At 50.1% G+C, this 16,740-nt stretch overlaps 45 non-coding genes across 45 annotated transcripts; 20 read left to right on the plus strand and 25 right to left on the minus strand.

The window, feature by feature from the left end:
* Window positions 1-143: 143 nt before the first annotated feature.
* Window positions 144-216, minus strand: trnaf-gaa. Its single transcript has one exon. It is a non-coding gene; the product is annotated as a tRNA-Phe (tRNA).
* A 99-nt stretch (window positions 217-315) lies between these two features.
* On the plus strand, window positions 316-388 carry trnam-cau. Its single transcript has one exon. It is a non-coding gene; the product is annotated as a tRNA-Met (tRNA).
* Window positions 389-681: 293 nt separating this feature from the next.
* On the minus strand, window positions 682-763 carry trnal-cag. Its single transcript has one exon. It is a non-coding gene; the product is annotated as a tRNA-Leu (tRNA).
* A 274-nt stretch (window positions 764-1,037) lies between these two features.
* trnae-cuc lies at window positions 1,038-1,110 on the plus strand. The gene has a single exon. It is a non-coding gene; the product is annotated as a tRNA-Glu (tRNA).
* Window positions 1,111-1,171: 61 nt separating this feature from the next.
* Window positions 1,172-1,258, minus strand: trnay-gua. Its single transcript is given in 2 exon segments — window positions 1,172-1,207; window positions 1,222-1,258. It is a non-coding gene; the product is annotated as a tRNA-Tyr (tRNA).
* A 112-nt stretch (window positions 1,259-1,370) lies between these two features.
* Window positions 1,371-1,462, plus strand: trnar-ucu. Its single transcript is given in 2 exon segments — window positions 1,371-1,407; window positions 1,427-1,462. It is a non-coding gene; the product is annotated as a tRNA-Arg (tRNA).
* Window positions 1,463-1,682: 220 nt separating this feature from the next.
* Window positions 1,683-1,755, minus strand: trnaf-gaa. Its single transcript has one exon. It is a non-coding gene; the product is annotated as a tRNA-Phe (tRNA).
* Window positions 1,756-1,854: 99 nt separating this feature from the next.
* Window positions 1,855-1,927, plus strand: trnam-cau. The gene has a single exon. It is a non-coding gene; the product is annotated as a tRNA-Met (tRNA).
* A 293-nt stretch (window positions 1,928-2,220) lies between these two features.
* On the minus strand, window positions 2,221-2,302 carry trnal-cag. Its single transcript has one exon. It is a non-coding gene; the product is annotated as a tRNA-Leu (tRNA).
* Window positions 2,303-2,576: 274 nt separating this feature from the next.
* On the plus strand, window positions 2,577-2,648 carry trnae-cuc. Its single transcript has one exon. It is a non-coding gene; the product is annotated as a tRNA-Glu (tRNA).
* Window positions 2,649-2,709: 61 nt separating this feature from the next.
* On the minus strand, window positions 2,710-2,796 carry trnay-gua. Its single transcript is given in 2 exon segments — window positions 2,710-2,745; window positions 2,760-2,796. It is a non-coding gene; the product is annotated as a tRNA-Tyr (tRNA).
* A 112-nt stretch (window positions 2,797-2,908) lies between these two features.
* On the plus strand, window positions 2,909-3,000 carry trnar-ucu. Its single transcript is given in 2 exon segments — window positions 2,909-2,945; window positions 2,965-3,000. It is a non-coding gene; the product is annotated as a tRNA-Arg (tRNA).
* Window positions 3,001-3,220: 220 nt separating this feature from the next.
* trnaf-gaa lies at window positions 3,221-3,293 on the minus strand. Its single transcript has one exon. It is a non-coding gene; the product is annotated as a tRNA-Phe (tRNA).
* A 99-nt stretch (window positions 3,294-3,392) lies between these two features.
* On the plus strand, window positions 3,393-3,465 carry trnam-cau. Its single transcript has one exon. It is a non-coding gene; the product is annotated as a tRNA-Met (tRNA).
* A 293-nt stretch (window positions 3,466-3,758) lies between these two features.
* trnal-cag lies at window positions 3,759-3,840 on the minus strand. Its single transcript has one exon. It is a non-coding gene; the product is annotated as a tRNA-Leu (tRNA).
* Window positions 3,841-4,247: 407 nt separating this feature from the next.
* trnay-gua lies at window positions 4,248-4,334 on the minus strand. The gene is given in 2 exon segments: window positions 4,248-4,283; window positions 4,298-4,334. It is a non-coding gene; the product is annotated as a tRNA-Tyr (tRNA).
* Window positions 4,335-4,446: 112 nt separating this feature from the next.
* Window positions 4,447-4,538, plus strand: trnar-ucu. Its single transcript is given in 2 exon segments — window positions 4,447-4,483; window positions 4,503-4,538. It is a non-coding gene; the product is annotated as a tRNA-Arg (tRNA).
* Window positions 4,539-4,758: 220 nt separating this feature from the next.
* On the minus strand, window positions 4,759-4,831 carry trnaf-gaa. Its single transcript has one exon. It is a non-coding gene; the product is annotated as a tRNA-Phe (tRNA).
* Window positions 4,832-4,930: 99 nt separating this feature from the next.
* Window positions 4,931-5,003, plus strand: trnam-cau. Its single transcript has one exon. It is a non-coding gene; the product is annotated as a tRNA-Met (tRNA).
* Window positions 5,004-5,296: 293 nt separating this feature from the next.
* Window positions 5,297-5,378, minus strand: trnal-cag. Its single transcript has one exon. It is a non-coding gene; the product is annotated as a tRNA-Leu (tRNA).
* A 274-nt stretch (window positions 5,379-5,652) lies between these two features.
* Window positions 5,653-5,724, plus strand: trnae-cuc. Its single transcript has one exon. It is a non-coding gene; the product is annotated as a tRNA-Glu (tRNA).
* A 61-nt stretch (window positions 5,725-5,785) lies between these two features.
* Window positions 5,786-5,872, minus strand: trnay-gua. Its single transcript is given in 2 exon segments — window positions 5,786-5,821; window positions 5,836-5,872. It is a non-coding gene; the product is annotated as a tRNA-Tyr (tRNA).
* Window positions 5,873-5,984: 112 nt separating this feature from the next.
* trnar-ucu lies at window positions 5,985-6,076 on the plus strand. The gene is given in 2 exon segments: window positions 5,985-6,021; window positions 6,041-6,076. It is a non-coding gene; the product is annotated as a tRNA-Arg (tRNA).
* A 220-nt stretch (window positions 6,077-6,296) lies between these two features.
* On the minus strand, window positions 6,297-6,369 carry trnaf-gaa. The gene has a single exon. It is a non-coding gene; the product is annotated as a tRNA-Phe (tRNA).
* Window positions 6,370-6,468: 99 nt separating this feature from the next.
* Window positions 6,469-6,541, plus strand: trnam-cau. The gene has a single exon. It is a non-coding gene; the product is annotated as a tRNA-Met (tRNA).
* A 4,057-nt stretch (window positions 6,542-10,598) lies between these two features.
* trnal-cag lies at window positions 10,599-10,680 on the minus strand. The gene has a single exon. It is a non-coding gene; the product is annotated as a tRNA-Leu (tRNA).
* Window positions 10,681-11,064: 384 nt separating this feature from the next.
* On the minus strand, window positions 11,065-11,151 carry trnay-gua. Its single transcript is given in 2 exon segments — window positions 11,065-11,100; window positions 11,115-11,151. It is a non-coding gene; the product is annotated as a tRNA-Tyr (tRNA).
* Window positions 11,152-11,263: 112 nt separating this feature from the next.
* Window positions 11,264-11,355, plus strand: trnar-ucu. The gene is given in 2 exon segments: window positions 11,264-11,300; window positions 11,320-11,355. It is a non-coding gene; the product is annotated as a tRNA-Arg (tRNA).
* A 220-nt stretch (window positions 11,356-11,575) lies between these two features.
* Window positions 11,576-11,648, minus strand: trnaf-gaa. The gene has a single exon. It is a non-coding gene; the product is annotated as a tRNA-Phe (tRNA).
* Window positions 11,649-11,747: 99 nt separating this feature from the next.
* trnam-cau lies at window positions 11,748-11,821 on the plus strand. The gene has a single exon. It is a non-coding gene; the product is annotated as a tRNA-Met (tRNA).
* A 291-nt stretch (window positions 11,822-12,112) lies between these two features.
* On the minus strand, window positions 12,113-12,194 carry trnal-cag. Its single transcript has one exon. It is a non-coding gene; the product is annotated as a tRNA-Leu (tRNA).
* A 384-nt stretch (window positions 12,195-12,578) lies between these two features.
* trnay-gua lies at window positions 12,579-12,665 on the minus strand. The gene is given in 2 exon segments: window positions 12,579-12,614; window positions 12,629-12,665. It is a non-coding gene; the product is annotated as a tRNA-Tyr (tRNA).
* A 112-nt stretch (window positions 12,666-12,777) lies between these two features.
* On the plus strand, window positions 12,778-12,869 carry trnar-ucu. The gene is given in 2 exon segments: window positions 12,778-12,814; window positions 12,834-12,869. It is a non-coding gene; the product is annotated as a tRNA-Arg (tRNA).
* A 221-nt stretch (window positions 12,870-13,090) lies between these two features.
* On the minus strand, window positions 13,091-13,163 carry trnaf-gaa. The gene has a single exon. It is a non-coding gene; the product is annotated as a tRNA-Phe (tRNA).
* Window positions 13,164-13,262: 99 nt separating this feature from the next.
* On the plus strand, window positions 13,263-13,334 carry trnam-cau. Its single transcript has one exon. It is a non-coding gene; the product is annotated as a tRNA-Met (tRNA).
* Window positions 13,335-14,093: 759 nt separating this feature from the next.
* Window positions 14,094-14,180, minus strand: trnay-gua. The gene is given in 2 exon segments: window positions 14,094-14,129; window positions 14,144-14,180. It is a non-coding gene; the product is annotated as a tRNA-Tyr (tRNA).
* A 112-nt stretch (window positions 14,181-14,292) lies between these two features.
* trnar-ucu lies at window positions 14,293-14,384 on the plus strand. Its single transcript is given in 2 exon segments — window positions 14,293-14,329; window positions 14,349-14,384. It is a non-coding gene; the product is annotated as a tRNA-Arg (tRNA).
* Window positions 14,385-14,605: 221 nt separating this feature from the next.
* trnaf-gaa lies at window positions 14,606-14,678 on the minus strand. Its single transcript has one exon. It is a non-coding gene; the product is annotated as a tRNA-Phe (tRNA).
* A 100-nt stretch (window positions 14,679-14,778) lies between these two features.
* trnam-cau lies at window positions 14,779-14,851 on the plus strand. The gene has a single exon. It is a non-coding gene; the product is annotated as a tRNA-Met (tRNA).
* A 293-nt stretch (window positions 14,852-15,144) lies between these two features.
* trnal-cag lies at window positions 15,145-15,228 on the minus strand. The gene has a single exon. It is a non-coding gene; the product is annotated as a tRNA-Leu (tRNA).
* Window positions 15,229-15,614: 386 nt separating this feature from the next.
* On the minus strand, window positions 15,615-15,701 carry trnay-gua. Its single transcript is given in 2 exon segments — window positions 15,615-15,650; window positions 15,665-15,701. It is a non-coding gene; the product is annotated as a tRNA-Tyr (tRNA).
* A 111-nt stretch (window positions 15,702-15,812) lies between these two features.
* Window positions 15,813-15,904, plus strand: trnar-ucu. Its single transcript is given in 2 exon segments — window positions 15,813-15,849; window positions 15,869-15,904. It is a non-coding gene; the product is annotated as a tRNA-Arg (tRNA).
* A 216-nt stretch (window positions 15,905-16,120) lies between these two features.
* Window positions 16,121-16,192, minus strand: trnaf-gaa. The gene has a single exon. It is a non-coding gene; the product is annotated as a tRNA-Phe (tRNA).
* Window positions 16,193-16,291: 99 nt separating this feature from the next.
* trnam-cau lies at window positions 16,292-16,364 on the plus strand. The gene has a single exon. It is a non-coding gene; the product is annotated as a tRNA-Met (tRNA).
* A 292-nt stretch (window positions 16,365-16,656) lies between these two features.
* Window positions 16,657-16,738, minus strand: trnal-cag. The gene has a single exon. It is a non-coding gene; the product is annotated as a tRNA-Leu (tRNA).
* Window positions 16,739-16,740: the final 2 nt, after the last annotated feature.

Below are 16,740 nucleotides of genomic sequence, written 5' to 3' on the forward strand. Positions count from 1 at the left end.
TTTATCCTTACTCCTCGTACAGTGACCCAAACCTGCCAAAAATGAGGCCTCGCATCATGTGGACGTGTTGAGTCCTTTGAGGAAATACTGACTGGCTCCTTGCAAATGCGTCAGGTGAAACTGCAGCCGAACTCTTAAAGAGCTGCCGAAACCCGGGATCGAACCAGGGACCTTTAGATCTTCAGTCTAACGCTCTCCCAACTGAGCTATTTCGGCTACCGTGAGCCGCCTTTGGTGAGCCAGAGAGACGAGCTCGCAAAAGCCAACCCCCTGGCTTTCGTTAGACAGGTAGATAACCTTGTGGTTCCATCTAAAGCCTTGTTAGCGCAGTAGGTAGCGCGTCAGTCTCATAATCTGAAGGTCGTGAGTTCGATCCTCACACGGGGCAAGTTTCCTTTAGCGCAACCAAAAAGCAACACTTCGCCTTTTACGTCCCAAAATGTTCGACTGTACGACGTGGCGATTGTTCCAACCCATCGCTGTTTACCTTGTGGGTAGTAGCATGCTAACATTAGATAGCTGGCTCAGACACCTCGCAAATCTCCTCAGACGTTTTTTTCAGTTACAATAAGGGGGTTATGCGTTTGTTCAGGAGTCTGATCCGGTGCATCGGAAAGGTGGACGTGAACAACATCTTGGAGGAGACAGGCTGTCCTTTGTCTGCCAACACAATAAAGGTCTTGTCAGAAGTGGGATTCGAACCCACGCCTCCAGAGAGACTGCGACCTGAACGCAGCGCCTTAGACCGCTCGGCCATCCTGACTGCTTGAAGAGCACACCTTGAGAGGGCGCCCACAATAACTGGCTTATATCGGTCCCGCTGCAGAATTCGCCCGCCCTCTGAGGCCCCACGGAATGCTCTCAGTGAGACGAGTGCACTGGCGCTGGAATGGACTTTCTATCTCCAAGCAGTCCAAAGTTATGCAAGTTTAAAGTATGACGTGCTGCGTGGTCCAAAGACGTGCTGATCTGCCTTTGCGACCACCCAAAAACCTCACGTGCAGTCTTCCGCTCTTCCCAAGAACACCCCTCATCTCTCCCTGGTAGTCTAGTGGTTAGGATTCGGCGCTCTCACCGCCGCGGCCCCGGGTTCGATTCCCGGTCAGGGAAGTAGGCTTTTTGGCCACCATTGGCCTTAACATGGCTAGAAAGACCGGCAAAAGGCAACTCTTCCTTCGAGCCGGAGTTGAACCAGCGACCTAAGGATGTCTGTCTATTCAACTACAGTCCTCCGCTCTACCAACTGAGCTATCGAAGGTTGTTTTGGAGGTGAGGGCCACGGAACGTGGTGAAAGCAATGGATGTCTACGAGAATTAGGGAAAAGATACGTTTGAGTGGATGTAGTAGCGTATAAAAGGTGGCGGAAATGGGTTCTGTGGCGCAATGGATAGCGCATTGGACTTCTAGTGAGCAATGGAAGAAGCCATTCAAAGGTTGTGGGTTCGAGTCCCACCAGAATCGTGTGCTTTTAAAGATGCTGAGGTACAGCGTGGTGCCAATACGTGCTGCTCTGCCCTTGCCACGACCCAAAAAGGGCTTTTATCCTTACTCCTCGTACAGTGACCCAAACCTGCCAAAAATGAGGCCTCGCATCATGTGGACGTGTTGAGTCCTTTGAGGAAATACTGACTGGCTCCTTGCAAATGCGTCAGGTGAAACTGCAGCCGAACTCTTAAAGAGCTGCCGAAACCCGGGATCGAACCAGGGACCTTTAGATCTTCAGTCTAACGCTCTCCCAACTGAGCTATTTCGGCTACCGTGAGCCGCCTTTGGTGAGCCAGAGAGACGAGCTCGCAAAAGCCAACCCCCTGGCTTTCGTTAGACAGGTAGATAACCTTGTGGTTCCATCTAAAGCCTTGTTAGCGCAGTAGGTAGCGCGTCAGTCTCATAATCTGAAGGTCGTGAGTTCGATCCTCACACGGGGCAAGTTTCCTTTAGCGCAACCAAAAAGCAACACTTCGCCTTTTACGTCCCAAAATGTTCGACTGTACGACGTGGCGATTGTTCCAACCCATCGCTGTTTACCTTGTGGGTAGTAGCATGCTAACATTAGATAGCTGGCTCAGACACCTCGCAAATCTCCTCAGACGTTTTTTTCAGTTACAATAAGGGGGTTATGCGTTTGTTCAGGAGTCTGATCCGGTGCATCGGAAAGGTGGACGTGAACAACATCTTGGAGGAGACAGGCTGTCCTTTGTCTGCCAACACAATAAAGGTCTTGTCAGAAGTGGGATTCGAACCCACGCCTCCAGAGAGACTGCGACCTGAACGCAGCGCCTTAGACCGCTCGGCCATCCTGACTGCTTGAAGAGCACACCTTGAGAGGGCGCCCACAATAACTGGCTTATATCGGTCCCGCTGCAGAATTCGCCCGCCCTCTGAGGCCCCACGGAATGCTCTCAGTGAGACGAGTGCACTGGCGCTGGAATGGACTTTCTATCTCCAAGCAGTCCAAAGTTATGCAAGTTTAAAGTATGACGTGCTGCGTGGTCCAAAGACGTGCTGATCTGCCTTTGCGACCACCCAAAAACCTCACGTGCAGTCTTCCGCTCTTCCCAAGAACACCCCTCATCTCTCCCTGGTAGTCTAGTGGTTAGGATTCGGCGCTCTCACCGCCGCGGCCCGGGTTCGATTCCCGGTCAGGGAAGTAGGCTTTTTGGCCACCATTGGCCTTAACATGGCTAGAAAGACCGGCAAAAGGCAACTCTTCCTTCGAGCCGGAGTTGAACCAGCGACCTAAGGATGTCTGTCTATTCAACTACAGTCCTCCGCTCTACCAACTGAGCTATCGAAGGTTGTTTTGGAGGTGAGGGCCACGGAACGTGGTGAAAGCAATGGATGTCTACGAGAATTAGGGAAAAGATACGTTTGAGTGGATGTAGTAGCGTATAAAAGGTGGCGGAAATGGGTTCTGTGGCGCAATGGATAGCGCATTGGACTTCTAGTGAGCAATGGAAGAAGCCATTCAAAGGTTGTGGGTTCGAGTCCCACCAGAATCGTGTGCTTTTAAGGATGCTGAGGTACAGCGTGGTGCCAATACGTGCTGCTCTGCCCTTGCCACGACCCAAAAAGGGCTTTTATCCTTACTCCTCGTACAGTGACCCAAACCTGCCAAAAATGAGGCCTCGCATCATGTGGACGTGTTGAGTCCTTTGAGGAAATACTGACTGGCTCCTTGCAAATGCGTCAGGTGAAACTGCAGCCGAACTCTTAAAGAGCTGCCGAAACCCGGGATCGAACCAGGGACCTTTAGATCTTCAGTCTAACGCTCTCCCAACTGAGCTATTTCGGCTACCGTGAGCCGCCTTTGGTGAGCCAGAGAGACGAGCTCGCAAAAGCCAACCCCCTGGCTTTCGTTAGACAGGTAGATAACCTTGTGGTTCCATCTAAAGCCTTGTTAGCGCAGTAGGTAGCGCGTCAGTCTCATAATCTGAAGGTCGTGAGTTCGATCCTCACACGGGGCAAGTTTCCTTTAGCGCAACCAAAAAGCAACACTTCGCCTTTTACGTCCCAAAATGTTCGACTGTACGACGTGGCGATTGTTCCAACCCATCGCTGTTTACCTTGTGGGTAGTAGCATGCTAACATTAGATAGCTGGCTCAGACACCTCGCAAATCTCCTCAGACGTTTTTTTCAGTTACAATAAGGGGGTTATGCGTTTGTTCAGGAGTCTGATCCGGTGCATCGGAAAGGTGGACGTGAACAACATCTTGGAGGAGACAGGCTGTCCTTTGTCTGCCAACACAATAAAGGTCTTGTCAGAAGTGGGATTCGAACCCACGCCTCCAGAGAGACTGCGACCTGAACGCAGCGCCTTAGACCGCTCGGCCATCCTGACTGCTTGAAGAGCACACCTTGAGAGGGCGCCCACAATAACTGGCTTATATCGGTCCCGCTGCAGAACTCGCCCGCCCTCTGAGGCCCCACGGAATGCTCTCAGTGAGACGAGTGCACTGGCGCTGGAATGGACTTTCTATCTCCAAGCAGTCCAAAGTTATGCAAGTTTAAAGTATGACGTGCTGCGTGGTCCAAAGACGTGCTGATCTGCCTTTGCGACCACCCAAAAACCTCACGTGCAGTCTTCCGCTCTTCCCAAGAACACCCCTCATCTCTCCCTGGTAGTCTATTGATTAGGATTCGGCGCTCTCACCGCCGCGGCCCCGGTTCGATTCCCGGTCAGGGAAGTAGGCTTTTTGGCCACCATTGGCCTTAACATGGCTAGAAAGACCGGCAAAAGGCAACTCTTCCTTCGAGCCGGAGTTGAACCAGCGACCTGAGGATGTCTGTCTATTCAACTACAGTCCTCCGCTCTACCAACTGAGCTATCGAAGGTTGTTTTGGAGGTGAGGGCCACGGAACGTGGTGAAAGCAATGGATGTCTACGAGAATTAGGGAAAAGATACGTTTGAGTGGATGTAGTAGCGTATAAAAGGTGGCGGAAATGGGTTCTGTGGAGCAATGGATAGCGCATTGGACTTCTAGTGAGCAATGGAAGAAGCCATTCAAAGGTTGTGGGTTCGAGTCCCACCAGAATCGTGTGCTTTTAAAGATGCTGAGGTACAGCGTGGTGCCAATACGTGCTGCTCTGCCCTTGCCACGACCCAAAAAGGGCTTTTATCCTTACTCCTCGTACAGTGACCCAAACCTGCCAAAAATGAGGCCTCGCATCATGTGGACGTGTTGAGTCCTTTGAGGAAATACTGACTGGCTCCTTGCAAATGCGTCAGGTGAAACTGCAGCCGAACTCTTAAAGAGCTGCCGAAACCCGGGATCGAACCAGGGACCTTTAGATCTTCAGTCTAACGCTCTCCCAACTGAGCTATTTCGGCTACCGTGAGCCGCCTTTGGTGAGCCAGAGAGACGAGCTCGCAAAAGCCAACCCCCTGGCTTTCGTTAGACAGGTAGATAACCTTGTGGTTCCATCTAAAGCCTTGTTAGCGCAGTAGGTAGCGAGTCAGTCTCATAATCTGAAGGTCGTGAGTTCGATCCTCACACGGGGCAAGTTTCCTTTAGCGCAACCAAAAAGCAACACTTCGCCTTTTACGTCCCAAAATGTTCGACTGTACGACGTGGCGATTGTTCCAACCAATCGCTGTTTACCTTGTGGGTAGTAGCATGCTAACATTAGATAGCTGGCTCAGACACCTCGCAAATCTCCTCAGACGTTTTTTTCAGTTACAATAAGGGGGTTATGCGTTTGTTCAGGAGTCTGATCCGGTGCATCGGAAAGGTGGACGTGAACAACATCTTGGAGGAGACAGGCTGTCCTTTGTCTGCCAACACAATAAAGGTCTTGTCAGAAGTGGGATTCGAACCCACGCCTCCAGAGAGACTGCGACCTGAACGCAGCGCCTTAGACCGCTCGGCCATCCTGACTGCTTGAAGAGCACACCTTGAGAGGGCGCCCACAATAACTGGCTTATATCGGTCCCGCTGCAGAATTCGCCCGCCCTCTGAGGCCCCACGGAATGCTCTCAGTGAGACGAGTGCACTGGCGCTGGAATGGACTTTCTATCTCCAAGCAGTCCAAAGTTATGCAAGTTTAAAGTATGACGTGCTGCGTGGTCCAAAGACGTGCTGATCTGCCTTTGCGACCACCCAAAAACCTCACGTGCAGTCTTCCGCTCTTCCCAAGAACACCCCTCATCTCTCCCTGGTAGTCTAGTGGTTAGGATTCGGCGCTCTCACCGCCGCGGCCCGGGTTCGATTCCCGGTCAGGGAAGTAGGCTTTTTGGCCACCATTGGCCTTAACATGGCTAGAAAGACCGGCAAAAGGCAACTCTTCCTTCGAGCCGGAGTTGAACCAGCGACCTAAGGATGTCTGTCTATTCAACTACAGTCCTCCGCTCTACCAACTGAGCTATCGAAGGTTGTTTTGGAGGTGAGGGCCACGGAACGTGGTGAAAGCAATGGATGTCTACGAGAATTAGGGAAAAGATACGTTTGAGTGGATGTAGTAGCGTATAAAAGGTGGCGGAAATGGGTTCTGTGGCGCAATGGATAGCGCATTGGACTTCTAGTGAGCAATGGAACAAGCCATTCAAAGGTTGTGGGTTCGAGTCCCACCAGAATCGTGTGCTTTTAAGGATGCTGAGGTACAGCGTGGTGCCAATACGTGCTGCTCTGCCCTTGCCACGACCCAAAAAGGGCTTTTATCCTTACTCCTCGTACAGTGACCCAAACCTGCCAAAAATGAGGCCTCGCATCATGTGGACGTGTTGAGTCCTTTGAGGAAATACTGACTGGCTCCTTGCAAATGCGTCAGGTGAAACTGCAGCCGAACTCTTAAAGAGCTGCCGAAACCCGGGATCGAACCAGGGACCTTTAGATCTTCAGTCTAACGCTCTCCCAACTGAGCTATTTCGGCTACCGTGAGCCGCCTTTGGTGAGCCAGAGAGACGAGCTCGCAAAAGCCAACCCCCTGGCTTTCGTTAGACAGGTAGATAACCTTGTGGTTCCATCTAAAGCCTTGTTAGCGCAGTAGGTAGCGCGTCAGTCTCATAATCTGAAGGTCGTGAGTTCGATCCTCACACGGGGCAAGTTTCCTTTAGCGCAACCAAAAAGCAACACTTCGCCTTTTACGTCCCAAAATGTTCGACTGTACGACGTGGCGATTGTTCCAACCCATCGCTGTTTACCTTGTGGGTAGTAGCATGCTAACATTAGATAGCTGGCTCAGACACCTCGCAAATCTCCTCAGATGTTTTTTTCAGTTACAATAAGGGGTTTATGCGTGTGCTGTCAGATTGTAACCGGGAAGGGACTTTTGTTTTGAAAATACAACTTTTATTGTGAAGCAGGAAGTGGTCCTCATGACAGGAAATACAGGAAGTCAAGTCACTTAAGCACAGGTAGTGTGAGTGTTTGGAAAGCATATGGTGACTGCTAATGGGGGACTTAACCTGCTGGCCACTACCAGGGATGCTACTGGTAAGACAATGTTTGATGTTATCTGGTAATCTATTGCAAAAGTGTGCTTTAGTGTTTGAGTTTTGTGGTAGTTTACATGCACTGTTGTTTGTGTATTTGATGGAGTGCTGTATTTTATGTTTTGTTTCTTGTAAAGGTTTTCAACCTGATAAGACGTGTTGCATTAAAGAAGTATTTGAACTCAAATAAAACAAAGAAGAATGAAGAAACCGTCAGAGTCGTTACCATTTTAACCCTGTTGATGGCCAAGGCCTTTTTCAAGTTTGGGCAGAAGTTAAAAAACCCCTGATAACTTGACAGTTGAAAACCAACCAAACTGCCCACGTTAGCGGCTGCAAAAGAGACTTCCACCGCTGGAGGACAGACTGGGAAAGCCTTCAGAAGCAGGGAGAGCCAACCGGTTCGCCAGAGGTAAAAAAGATTCAGCTTCTTGATAGTGTGGAAGAAAAGATTGTGAAAGATCTCCGCTTGTCGACTTACAGCACAGCTGATGATGTCTTCAGAGTGCTGGCAAATAGGTATGGTAACAAATGTGCCATTGCTCTAGAAATTGTTGATGAGCTCGAGAAGATTCAGCCAGTCAGAGGAAATCAGCCGAGAAAAGTAGTAGACCTTATTCAGACCATTGGAAAAGCTCTCGCTGACCTCACAGACCTAGGAAGTACCGGCGCCATCAAAAACCCACTGGTGGTGAGGTCTTTAGAGAGCAAGCTTCCTGAGGGTTTGAAGAAGGACTGGCTGATGTTCATGGTGGATCCCAGCAATGATGTCACTGAAGATAAGCACTTTGACATGCTATTAGCTTTTCTGAAGAAGCAAGAGGAGATCTTCGAGAGGCTAGAGCACCTACAAATCACAGACAAGCCAGAGAGTTCAGAACAAAGCAGAAAGGACATTTAACAAAAAATATGCCTCAACTCAAGCCACAAAGGGTGAAGATGCTGAGGATGGATGCATTATCTGTGGGGATGAGAAACATAAGGACAGGATTTTCTTCTGCAAAAAGTTCAGGGCTCTGAAGTTATCAGAAAAGGAAGCTGCTGTGGAAAGGATTGGTGCATGCAGGGAGTGCTTAGGGTGTCATGAGTATGATGATGGCTGCAGAGACACTTACCTGTGCAGGAATGTAGACTGCAAAAAGAGAGGCTCCTCAGATCACCACTTCTTTCTCTGTCCAAGAGGGAACAGCAAGAGGCGTGAACTTGAGAAACCTCAAACAGATGACAGAGACAAAAAGAACTTAACTGAGGAACAGAAGAGATTCTTGGGTGAACTTACCCCCGAGTTAGCTGAGAGGTGCCGGAAGGCCTTCACCAATAATTCGTCGAACGTCAGCTGTCCAGCTAAGAACCAGGTGAGCCTCCTCAAAGAAAGTGGATTGAGAGAACTTCCCGTCATTATGATGTTAATGGAAGTGACCGCTAATGCAGGTCAAAAAATCGGAGCCCTGGTGGATCTGGCTTCAGACACCAACTACATTACTCATAAAGCAGCCAAAAGATTGAATCTTAGGAGTGAGAAGATCACACTAATTGTGCATGGAGTGGGTGGAATGGCTACCAAAGTAGCCACAAGAAGATACCTCCTCAGAGTTCGAATCAAAACCTCCAAGGGAACTGAGAGGGCCCATGAACTAATCTGTTATGGGCTGAAGGAGATCGCCAAAGTTCACCGAGCTGTCAAGCCTGAAGAGCTGACGAGATTCTTCCCAGAAGTTGAACCTGAGGAGCTGAGGAGACCTGAGCAGATTGAGTTGCTCATAAGTCACAGAGAAGGGAGACTTGCCCCACAAAGGGTGAAAGTTGTTGGAGATCTCGTCTTGTGGGAGAGCCCTCTTGGAAAGACAGTGGGCGGAGCGCACCCTGATCTGTTTGAGCAAGTAAACATGACGGCACATGAGTCAAAGACACACTTTGCTCGTTCTATGAGAACAGCTGCCATCAAATATGAGGAGATCCCTGCTGAGGTCCCCTTCATGACCAAGACAGTTCACATGCAAGACACCATCGGTGAAGCTAGGCATACAGCTGCAACTCACCGTGACGTCCTTGAGTGCAAGGAGGCGCGAAGGATACTGGAGGAAGACAGCTACACAGATGATGTCCTAACATCCCACAATAATGCAAACAGACTGAGCGAAGTGACCAAGGAGATTGAGGAAATTCTGCAAGCAGGTGGATTTTCTCTGAAGCCATGGGTCCAGTCTACGCAAAGTGGGAGGCAGGAAAGGGGAGTAGCAGACACCACAACGAGGACACCCCTCTGAGACGCACAAAACATTTGTCCTGCCAAGTCAGTCAGCTGAGGAAGTGGTAACTGACGCCAGGGACAGCATCAGTAAGCTGCAGAGGAAGGCCTTTTCAGCAGTAATGACAAGAGGTCAAGTGAAGAGATGCCGAGGGGTCACCACCCAGGACCACACCAAAGCTGAAGACTCTGTTGAAAAAAATGATACTGACCCAACCCACCTGATTGTCTGCCCTGATGCATCGGGAACTGATCCAGAAATGAGACAGGGTGAAGTTGTGCTGAGAGTAGCACTTTCAAACTCAGCCTTCAAAAATCTTTTGGAGGTCAATAGATTTAGCTGCTTGTCCAGGCTGGTGAATGTCGTTGCTTGGGTAAGACGGGCTGCTGATAGCTGGCTAGGCCTTAAAAACCAGACTCCAAAGAAATCAAAGTGGGAGGCATCACCCTCAAAAGAAGAGGGGTCATATGAAGTGAAAGATGAGGTGAAGAAGAGAGTGAGGCTGAAGGTGTGGGGTATCGTGTTCAGTTGCATGGCATCCAGAGCCATTCATACTGACATTGTCAGTGACATGTCCGCAGAAGGATTTCACTCCAAACTCTCTCCTGCTGGAGCGAGCTTGAGAGGAGACCCAGGAGACTTCCAGTTTGAGGGTTACCCCTACAAAAGGCTGAGAGTGATCCAGTCGGAGGTGAATAAGTTCTGGAAGAAGTGGTGTCAATTGGCAGGCCCGAATCTCTTTGTAAGGAGCAAGTGGCACGCTCCAGAGAAGAGTGACGTGACCTCCTTGGGTTCTGGCACCAGGAGCTCAAGTGGGAGGTGTGCTGTCAGATTGTAACCGGGAAGGGACTTTTGTTTTGAAAATACAACTTTTATTGTGAAGCAGGAAGTGGTCCTCATGACAGGAAATACAGGAAGTCAAGTCACTTAAGCACAGGTAGTGTGAGTGTTTGGAAAGCATATGGTGACTGCTAATGGGGGACTTAACCTGCTGGCCACTACCAGGGATGCTACTCGTAAGACAATGTTTGATGTTATCTGGTAATCTATTGCAAAAGTGTGCTTTAGTGTTTGAGTTTTGTGGTAGTTTACATGCACTGTTGTTTGTGTATTTGATGGAGTGCTGTATTTTATGTTTTGTTTCTTGTAAAGGTTTTCAACCTGATAAGACGTGTTGCATTAAAGAAGTATTTGAACTCAAATAAAACAAAGAAGAATGAAGAAACCGTCAGAGTCGTTACCATTTTAACCCTGTTGATGGCCAAGGCCTTTTTCAAGTTTGGGCAGAAGTTAAAAAACCCCTGATAACTTGACAATGCGTTTGTTCAGGAGTCTGATCCGGTGCATCGGAAAGGTGGACGTGAACAACATCTTGGAGGAGACAGGCTGTCCTTTGTCTGCCAACACAATAAAGGTCTTGTCAGAAGTGGGATTCGAACCCACGCCTCCAGAGAGACTGCGACCTGAACGCAGCGCCTTAGACCGCTCGGCCATCCTGACTGCTTGAAGAGCACACCTTGAGAGGGCGCCCACAATAACTGGCTTATATCGGTCCCGCTGCAGAACTCGCCCGCCCTCTGAGGCCCCACGGAATGCTCTCAGTGAGACGAGTGCACTGGCGCTGGAATGGACTTTCTATCTCCAAGCAGTCCAAAGTTATGCAAGTTTAAAGTATGACGTGCTGCGTGGTCCAAAGACGTGCTGATCTGCCTTTGCGACCACCCAAAAACCTCACGTGCAGTCTTCCGCTCTTCCCAAGAACACCCCTCATCTCTCCCTGGTAGTCTAGTGGTTCGATTCGGGTTCGATTCCCGGTCAGGGAAGTAGGCTTTTTGGCCACCATCGGCCTTAACATGGCTAGAAAGACCGGCAAAAGGCAACTCTTCCTTCGAGCCGGAGTTGAACCAGCGACCTAAGGATGTCTGTCTATTCAACTACAGTCCTCCGCTCTACCAACTGAGCTATCGAAGGTTGTTTTGGAGGTGAGGGCCACGGAACGTGGTGAAAGCAATGGATGTCTACGAGAATTAGGGAAAAGATACGTTTGAGTGGATGTAGTAGCGTATAAAAGTTGGCGGAAATGGGTTCTGTGGCGCAATGGATAGCGCATTGGACTTCTAGTGAGCAATGGAAGAAGCCATTCAAAGGTTGTGGGTTCGAGTCCCACCAGAATCGTGTGCTTTTAAAGATGCTGAGGTACAGCGTGGTGCCAATACGTGCTGCTCTGCCCTTGCCACGACCCAAAAAGGGCTTTTATCCTTACTCCTCGTACAGTGACCCAAACCTGCCAAAAATGAGGCCGCGCATCATGTGGACGTGTTGAGTCCTTTGAGGAAATACTGACTGGCTCCTTGCAAATGCGTCAGGTGAAACTGCAGCCGAACTCTTAAAGAGCTGCCGAAACCCGGGATCGAACCAGGGACCTTTAGATCTTCAGTCTAACGCTCTCCCAACTGAGCTATTTCGGCTACCGTGAGCCGCCTTTGGTGAGCCAGAGAGACGAGCTCGCAAAAGCCAACCCCCTGGCTTTCGTTAGACAGGTAGATAACCTTGTGGTTCCATCTAAAGCCTTGTTAGCGCAGTAGGTAGCGCGTCAGTCTCATAATCTGAAGGTCGTGAGTTCGATCCTCACACGGGGGCAAGTTTCCTTTAGCGCAACCAAAAAGCAACACTTCGCCTTTTACGTCCAAAATGTTCGACTGTACGACGTGGCGATTGTTCCAACCAATCGCTGTTTACCTTGTGGGTAGTAGCATGCTAACATTAGATAGCTGGCTCAGACACCTCGCAAATCTCCTCAGACGTTTTTTCAGTTACAATAAGGGGGTTATGCGTTTGTTCAGGAGTCTGATCCGGTGCATCGGAAAGGTGGACGTGAACAACATCTTGGAGGAGACAGGCTGACCTTTGTCTGCCAACACAATAAAGGTCTTGTCAGAAGTGGGATTCGAACCCACGCCTCCAGAGAGACTGCGACCTGAACGCAGCGCCTTAGACCGCTCGGCCATCCTGACTGCTTGAAGAGCACACCTTGAGAGGGCGCCCACAATAACTGGCTTATATCGGTCCCGCTGCAGAATTCGCCCCGCCTCTGAGGCCCCACGGAATGCTCTCAGTGAGACGAGTGCACTGGCGCTGGAATGGACTTTCTATCTCCAAGCAGTCCAAAGTTATGCAAGTTTAAAGTATGACGTGCTGCGTGGTCCAAAGACGTGCTGATCTGCCTTTGCGACCACCCAAAAACCTCACGTGCAGTCTTCCGCTCTTCCCAAGAACACCCCTCATCTCTCCCTGGTAGTCTAGTGGTTCGATTCGGGTTCGATTCCCGGTCAGGGAAGTAGGCTTTTTGGCCACCATTGGCCTTAACATGGCTAGAAAGACCGGCAAAAGGCAACTCTTCCTTCGAGCCGGAGTTGAACCAGCGACCTAAGGATGTCTGTCTATTCAACTACAGTCCTCCGCTCTACCAACTGAGCTATCGAAGGTTGTTTTGGAGGTGAGGGCCACGGAACGTGGTGAAAGCAATGGATGTCTACGAGAATTAGGGAAAAGATACGTTTGAGTGGATGTAGTAGCGTATAAAAGGTGGCGGAAATGGGTTCTGTGGCGCAATGGATAGCGCATTGGACTTCTAGTGAGCAATGGAAGAAGCCATTCAAAGGTTGTGGGTTCGAGTCCCACCAGAATCGTGTGCTTTTAAAGATGCTGAGGTACAGCGTGGTGCCAATACGTGCTGCTCTGCCCTTGCCACGACCCAAAAAGGGCTTTTATCCTTACTCCTCGTACAGTGACCCAAACCTGCCAAAAATGAGGCCGCCGCATCATGTGGACGTGTTGAGTCCTTTGAGGAAATACTGACTGGCTCCTTGCAAATGCGTCAGGTGAAACTGCAGCCGAACTCTTAAAGAGCTGCCGAAACCCGGGATCGAACCAGGGACCTTTAGATCTTCAGTCTAACGCTCTCCCAACTGAGCTATTTCGGCTACCGTGAGCCGCCTTTGGTGAGCCAGAGAGACGAGCTCGCAAAAGCCAACCCCCTGGCTTTCGTTAGACAGGTAGATAACCTTGTGGTTCCATCTAAAGCCTTGTTAGCGCAGTAGGTAGCGCGTCAGTCTCATAATCTGAAGGTCGTGAGTTCGATCCTCACACGGGCAAAGTTTCCTTTAGCGCAACCAAAAGCAACACTTCGCCTTTTACGTCCCAAAATGTTCGACTGTACGACGTGGCGATTGTTCCAACCAATCGCTGTTTACCTTGTGGGTAGTAGCATGCTAACATTAGATAGCTGGCTCAGACACCTCGCAAATCTCCTCAGACGTTTTTTTCAGTTACAATAAGGGGGTTATGCGTTTGTTCAGGAGTCTGATCCGGTGCATCGGAAAGGTGGACGTGAACAACATCTTGGAGGGAGACAGGCTGTCCTTTGTCTGCCAACACAATAAAGGTCTTGTCAGAAGTGGGATTCGAACCACGCCTCCAGAGAGACTGCGACTGAACGCAGCGCCTTAGACCGCTCGGCCATCCTGACTGCTTGAAGAGCACACCTTGAGAGGGCGCCCACAATAACTGGCTTATATCGGTCCCGCTGCAGAATTCGCCCGCCCTCTGAGGCCCCACGGAATGCTCTCAGTGAGACGAGTGCACTGGCGCTGGAATGGACTTTCTATCTCCAAGCAGTCCCAAAGTTATGCAAGTTTAAAGTATGACGTGCTGCGTGGTCCAAAGACGTGCTGATCTGCCTTTGCGACCACCCAAAACCTCACGTGCAGTCTTCCGCTCTTCCCAAGAACACCCCTCATCTCTCCCTGGTAGTCTAGTGGTTCGATTCGGGTTTCGATTCCCGGTCAGGGAAGTAGGCTTTTTGGCCACCATTGGCCTTAACATGGCTAGAAAGACCGGCAAAAGGCAACTCTTCCTTCGAGCCGGAGTTGAACCAGCGACCTAAGGATGTCTGTCTATTCAACTACAGTCCTCCGCTCTACCAACTGAGCTATCGAAGGTTGTTTTGGAGGTGAGGGCCACGGAACGTGGTGAAAGCAATGGATGTCTACGAGAATTAGGGAAAAGATACGTTTGAGTGGATGTAGTAGCGTATAAAAGGTGGCGGAAATGGGTTCTGTGGCGCAATGGATAGCGCATTGGACTTCTAGTGAGCAATGGAAGAAGCCATTCAAAGGTTGTGGGTTCGAGTCCCACCAGAATCGTGTGCTTTTAAGGATGCTGAGGTACAGCGTGGTGCCAATACGTGCTGCTCTGCCCTTGCCACGACCCAAAAAGGGCTTTTATCCTTACTCCTCGTACAGTGACCCAAACCTGCCAAAAATGAGGCCTCGCATCATGTGGACGTGTTGAGTCCTTTGAGGGAAATACTGACTGGCTCCTTGCAAATGCGTCAGGTGAAACTGCAGCCGAACTCTTAAAGAGCTGCCGAAACCCTGGATCGAACCAGGGACCTTTAGATCTTCAGTCTAACGCTCTCCCAACTGAGCTATTTCGGCTACCGTGAGCCGCCTTTGGTGAGCCAGAGAGACGAGCTCGCAAAAGCCAACCCCCTGGCTTTCGTTAGACAGGTAGATAACCTTGTGGTTCCCATCTAAAGCCTTGTTAGCGCAGTAGGTAGCGCGTCAGTCTCATAATCTGAAGGTCGTGAGTTCGATCCTCACACGGGGCAAGTTTCCTTTAGCGCAACCAAAAAGCAACACTTCGCCTTTTACGTCCCAAAATGTTCGACTGTACGACGTGGCGATTGTTCCAACCAATCGCTGTTTACCTTGTGGGTAGTAGCATGCTAACATTAGATAGCTGGCTCAGACACCTCGCAAATCTCCTCAGACGTTTTTTTTCAGTTACAATAAGGGGTTATGCGTTTGTTCAGGAGTCTGATCCGGTGCATCGGAAAGGTGGACGTGACAAACATCTTGGAGGAGACAGGCTGACCTTTGTCTGCCAACACAATAAAGGTCTTGTCAGAAGTGGGATTCGAAACCCACGCCTCCAGAGAGACTGCGACCTGAACGCAGCGCCTTAGGACCGCTCGGCCATCCTGACTGCTTGAAGAGCACACCTTGAGAGGGCGCCCACAATAACTGGCTTTATATCGGTCCGCTGCAGAATTCGCCCGCCCTCTGAGGCCCCACGGAATGCTCTCAGTGAGACGAGTGCACTGGCGCTGGAATGGACTTTTCTATCTCCAAGCAGTCCAAAGTTATGCAAGTTTAAAGTATGACGTGCTGCGTGGTCCAAAGACGTGCTGATCTGCCTTTGCGACCACCCAAAAACCTCACGTGCAGTCTTCCGCTCTTCCCAAGAACACCCCTCATCTCTCCCTGGTAGTCTAGTGGTTCGATTCGGGTTCGATTCCCGCGTCAGGGAAGTAGGCTTTTTGGCCACCATTGGCCTTAACATGGCTAGAAAGACCGGCAAAAGGCAACTCTTCCTTCGAGCCGGAGTTGAACCAGCGACCTAAGGATGTCTGTCTATTCAACTACAGTCCTCCGCTCTACCAACTGAGCTATCGAAGGTTGTTTTGGAGGTGAGGGCCACGGAACGTGGTGAAAGCAATGGATGTCTACGAGAATTAGGGAAAAGATACGTTTGAGTGGATGTAGTAGCGTATAAAAGGTGGCGGAAATGGTTCTGTGGCGCAATGGATAGCGCATTGGACTTCTAGTGAGCAATGGAAGAAGCCATTCAAAGGTTGTGGGTTCGAGTCCCACCAGAATCGTGTGCTTTTAAGATGCTGAGGTACAGCGTGGTGCCAATACGTGCTGCTCTGCCTTGCCACGACCAAAAAGGGCTTTTATCCTTACTCCTCGTACAGTGACCCAAACCTGCCAAAAATGAGGCCGCGCATCATGTGACGTGTTGAGTCCTTTGAGGAAATACTGACTGGCTCCTTGCAAATGCGTCAGGTGAAACTGCAGCCGAACTCTTAAAGAGCTGCCGAAACCCGGGATCGAACCAGGGACCTTTAGATCTTCAGTCTAACGCTCTCCAACTGAGCTATTTCGGCTACCGTGAGCCGCCTTTGGTGAGCCAGAGAGACGAGCTCGCAAAAGCCAACCCCCTGGCTTTCGTTAGACAGGTAGATAACCTTGTGGTTCCATCTAAAGCCTTGTTAGCGCAGTAGGTAGCGCGTCAGTCTCATAATCTGAAGGTCGTGAGTTCGATCCTCACACGGGGCAAGTTTCCTTTAGCGCAACCAAAAAGCAACACTTCGCCTTTTACGTCCCAAAATGTTCGACTGTACGACGTGGCGATTGTTCCAACCAATCGCTGTTTACCTTGTGGGTAGTAGCATGCTAACATTAGATAGCTGGCTCAGACACCTCGCAAATCTCCTCAGACGTTTTTTTCAGTTACAATAAGGGGTTATGCGTTTGTTCAGGAGTCTGATCCGGTGCATCGGAAAGGTGGACGTGAACAACATCTTGGAGGAGACAGGCTGTCCTTTGTCTGCCAACACAATAAAGGTCTTGTCAGAAGTGGGATTCGAACCCACGCCTCCAGAGAGACTGCGACCTGAACGCAGCGCCTTAGACCGCTCGGCCATCCTGACTG

The sequence above is a fragment of the Clupea harengus genome, unplaced genomic scaffold, assembly GCF_900700415.2.
Source record: "Clupea harengus unplaced genomic scaffold, Ch_v2.0.2, whole genome shotgun sequence".
Taxonomy (NCBI): domain Eukaryota; kingdom Metazoa; phylum Chordata; class Actinopteri; order Clupeiformes; family Clupeidae; genus Clupea; species Clupea harengus.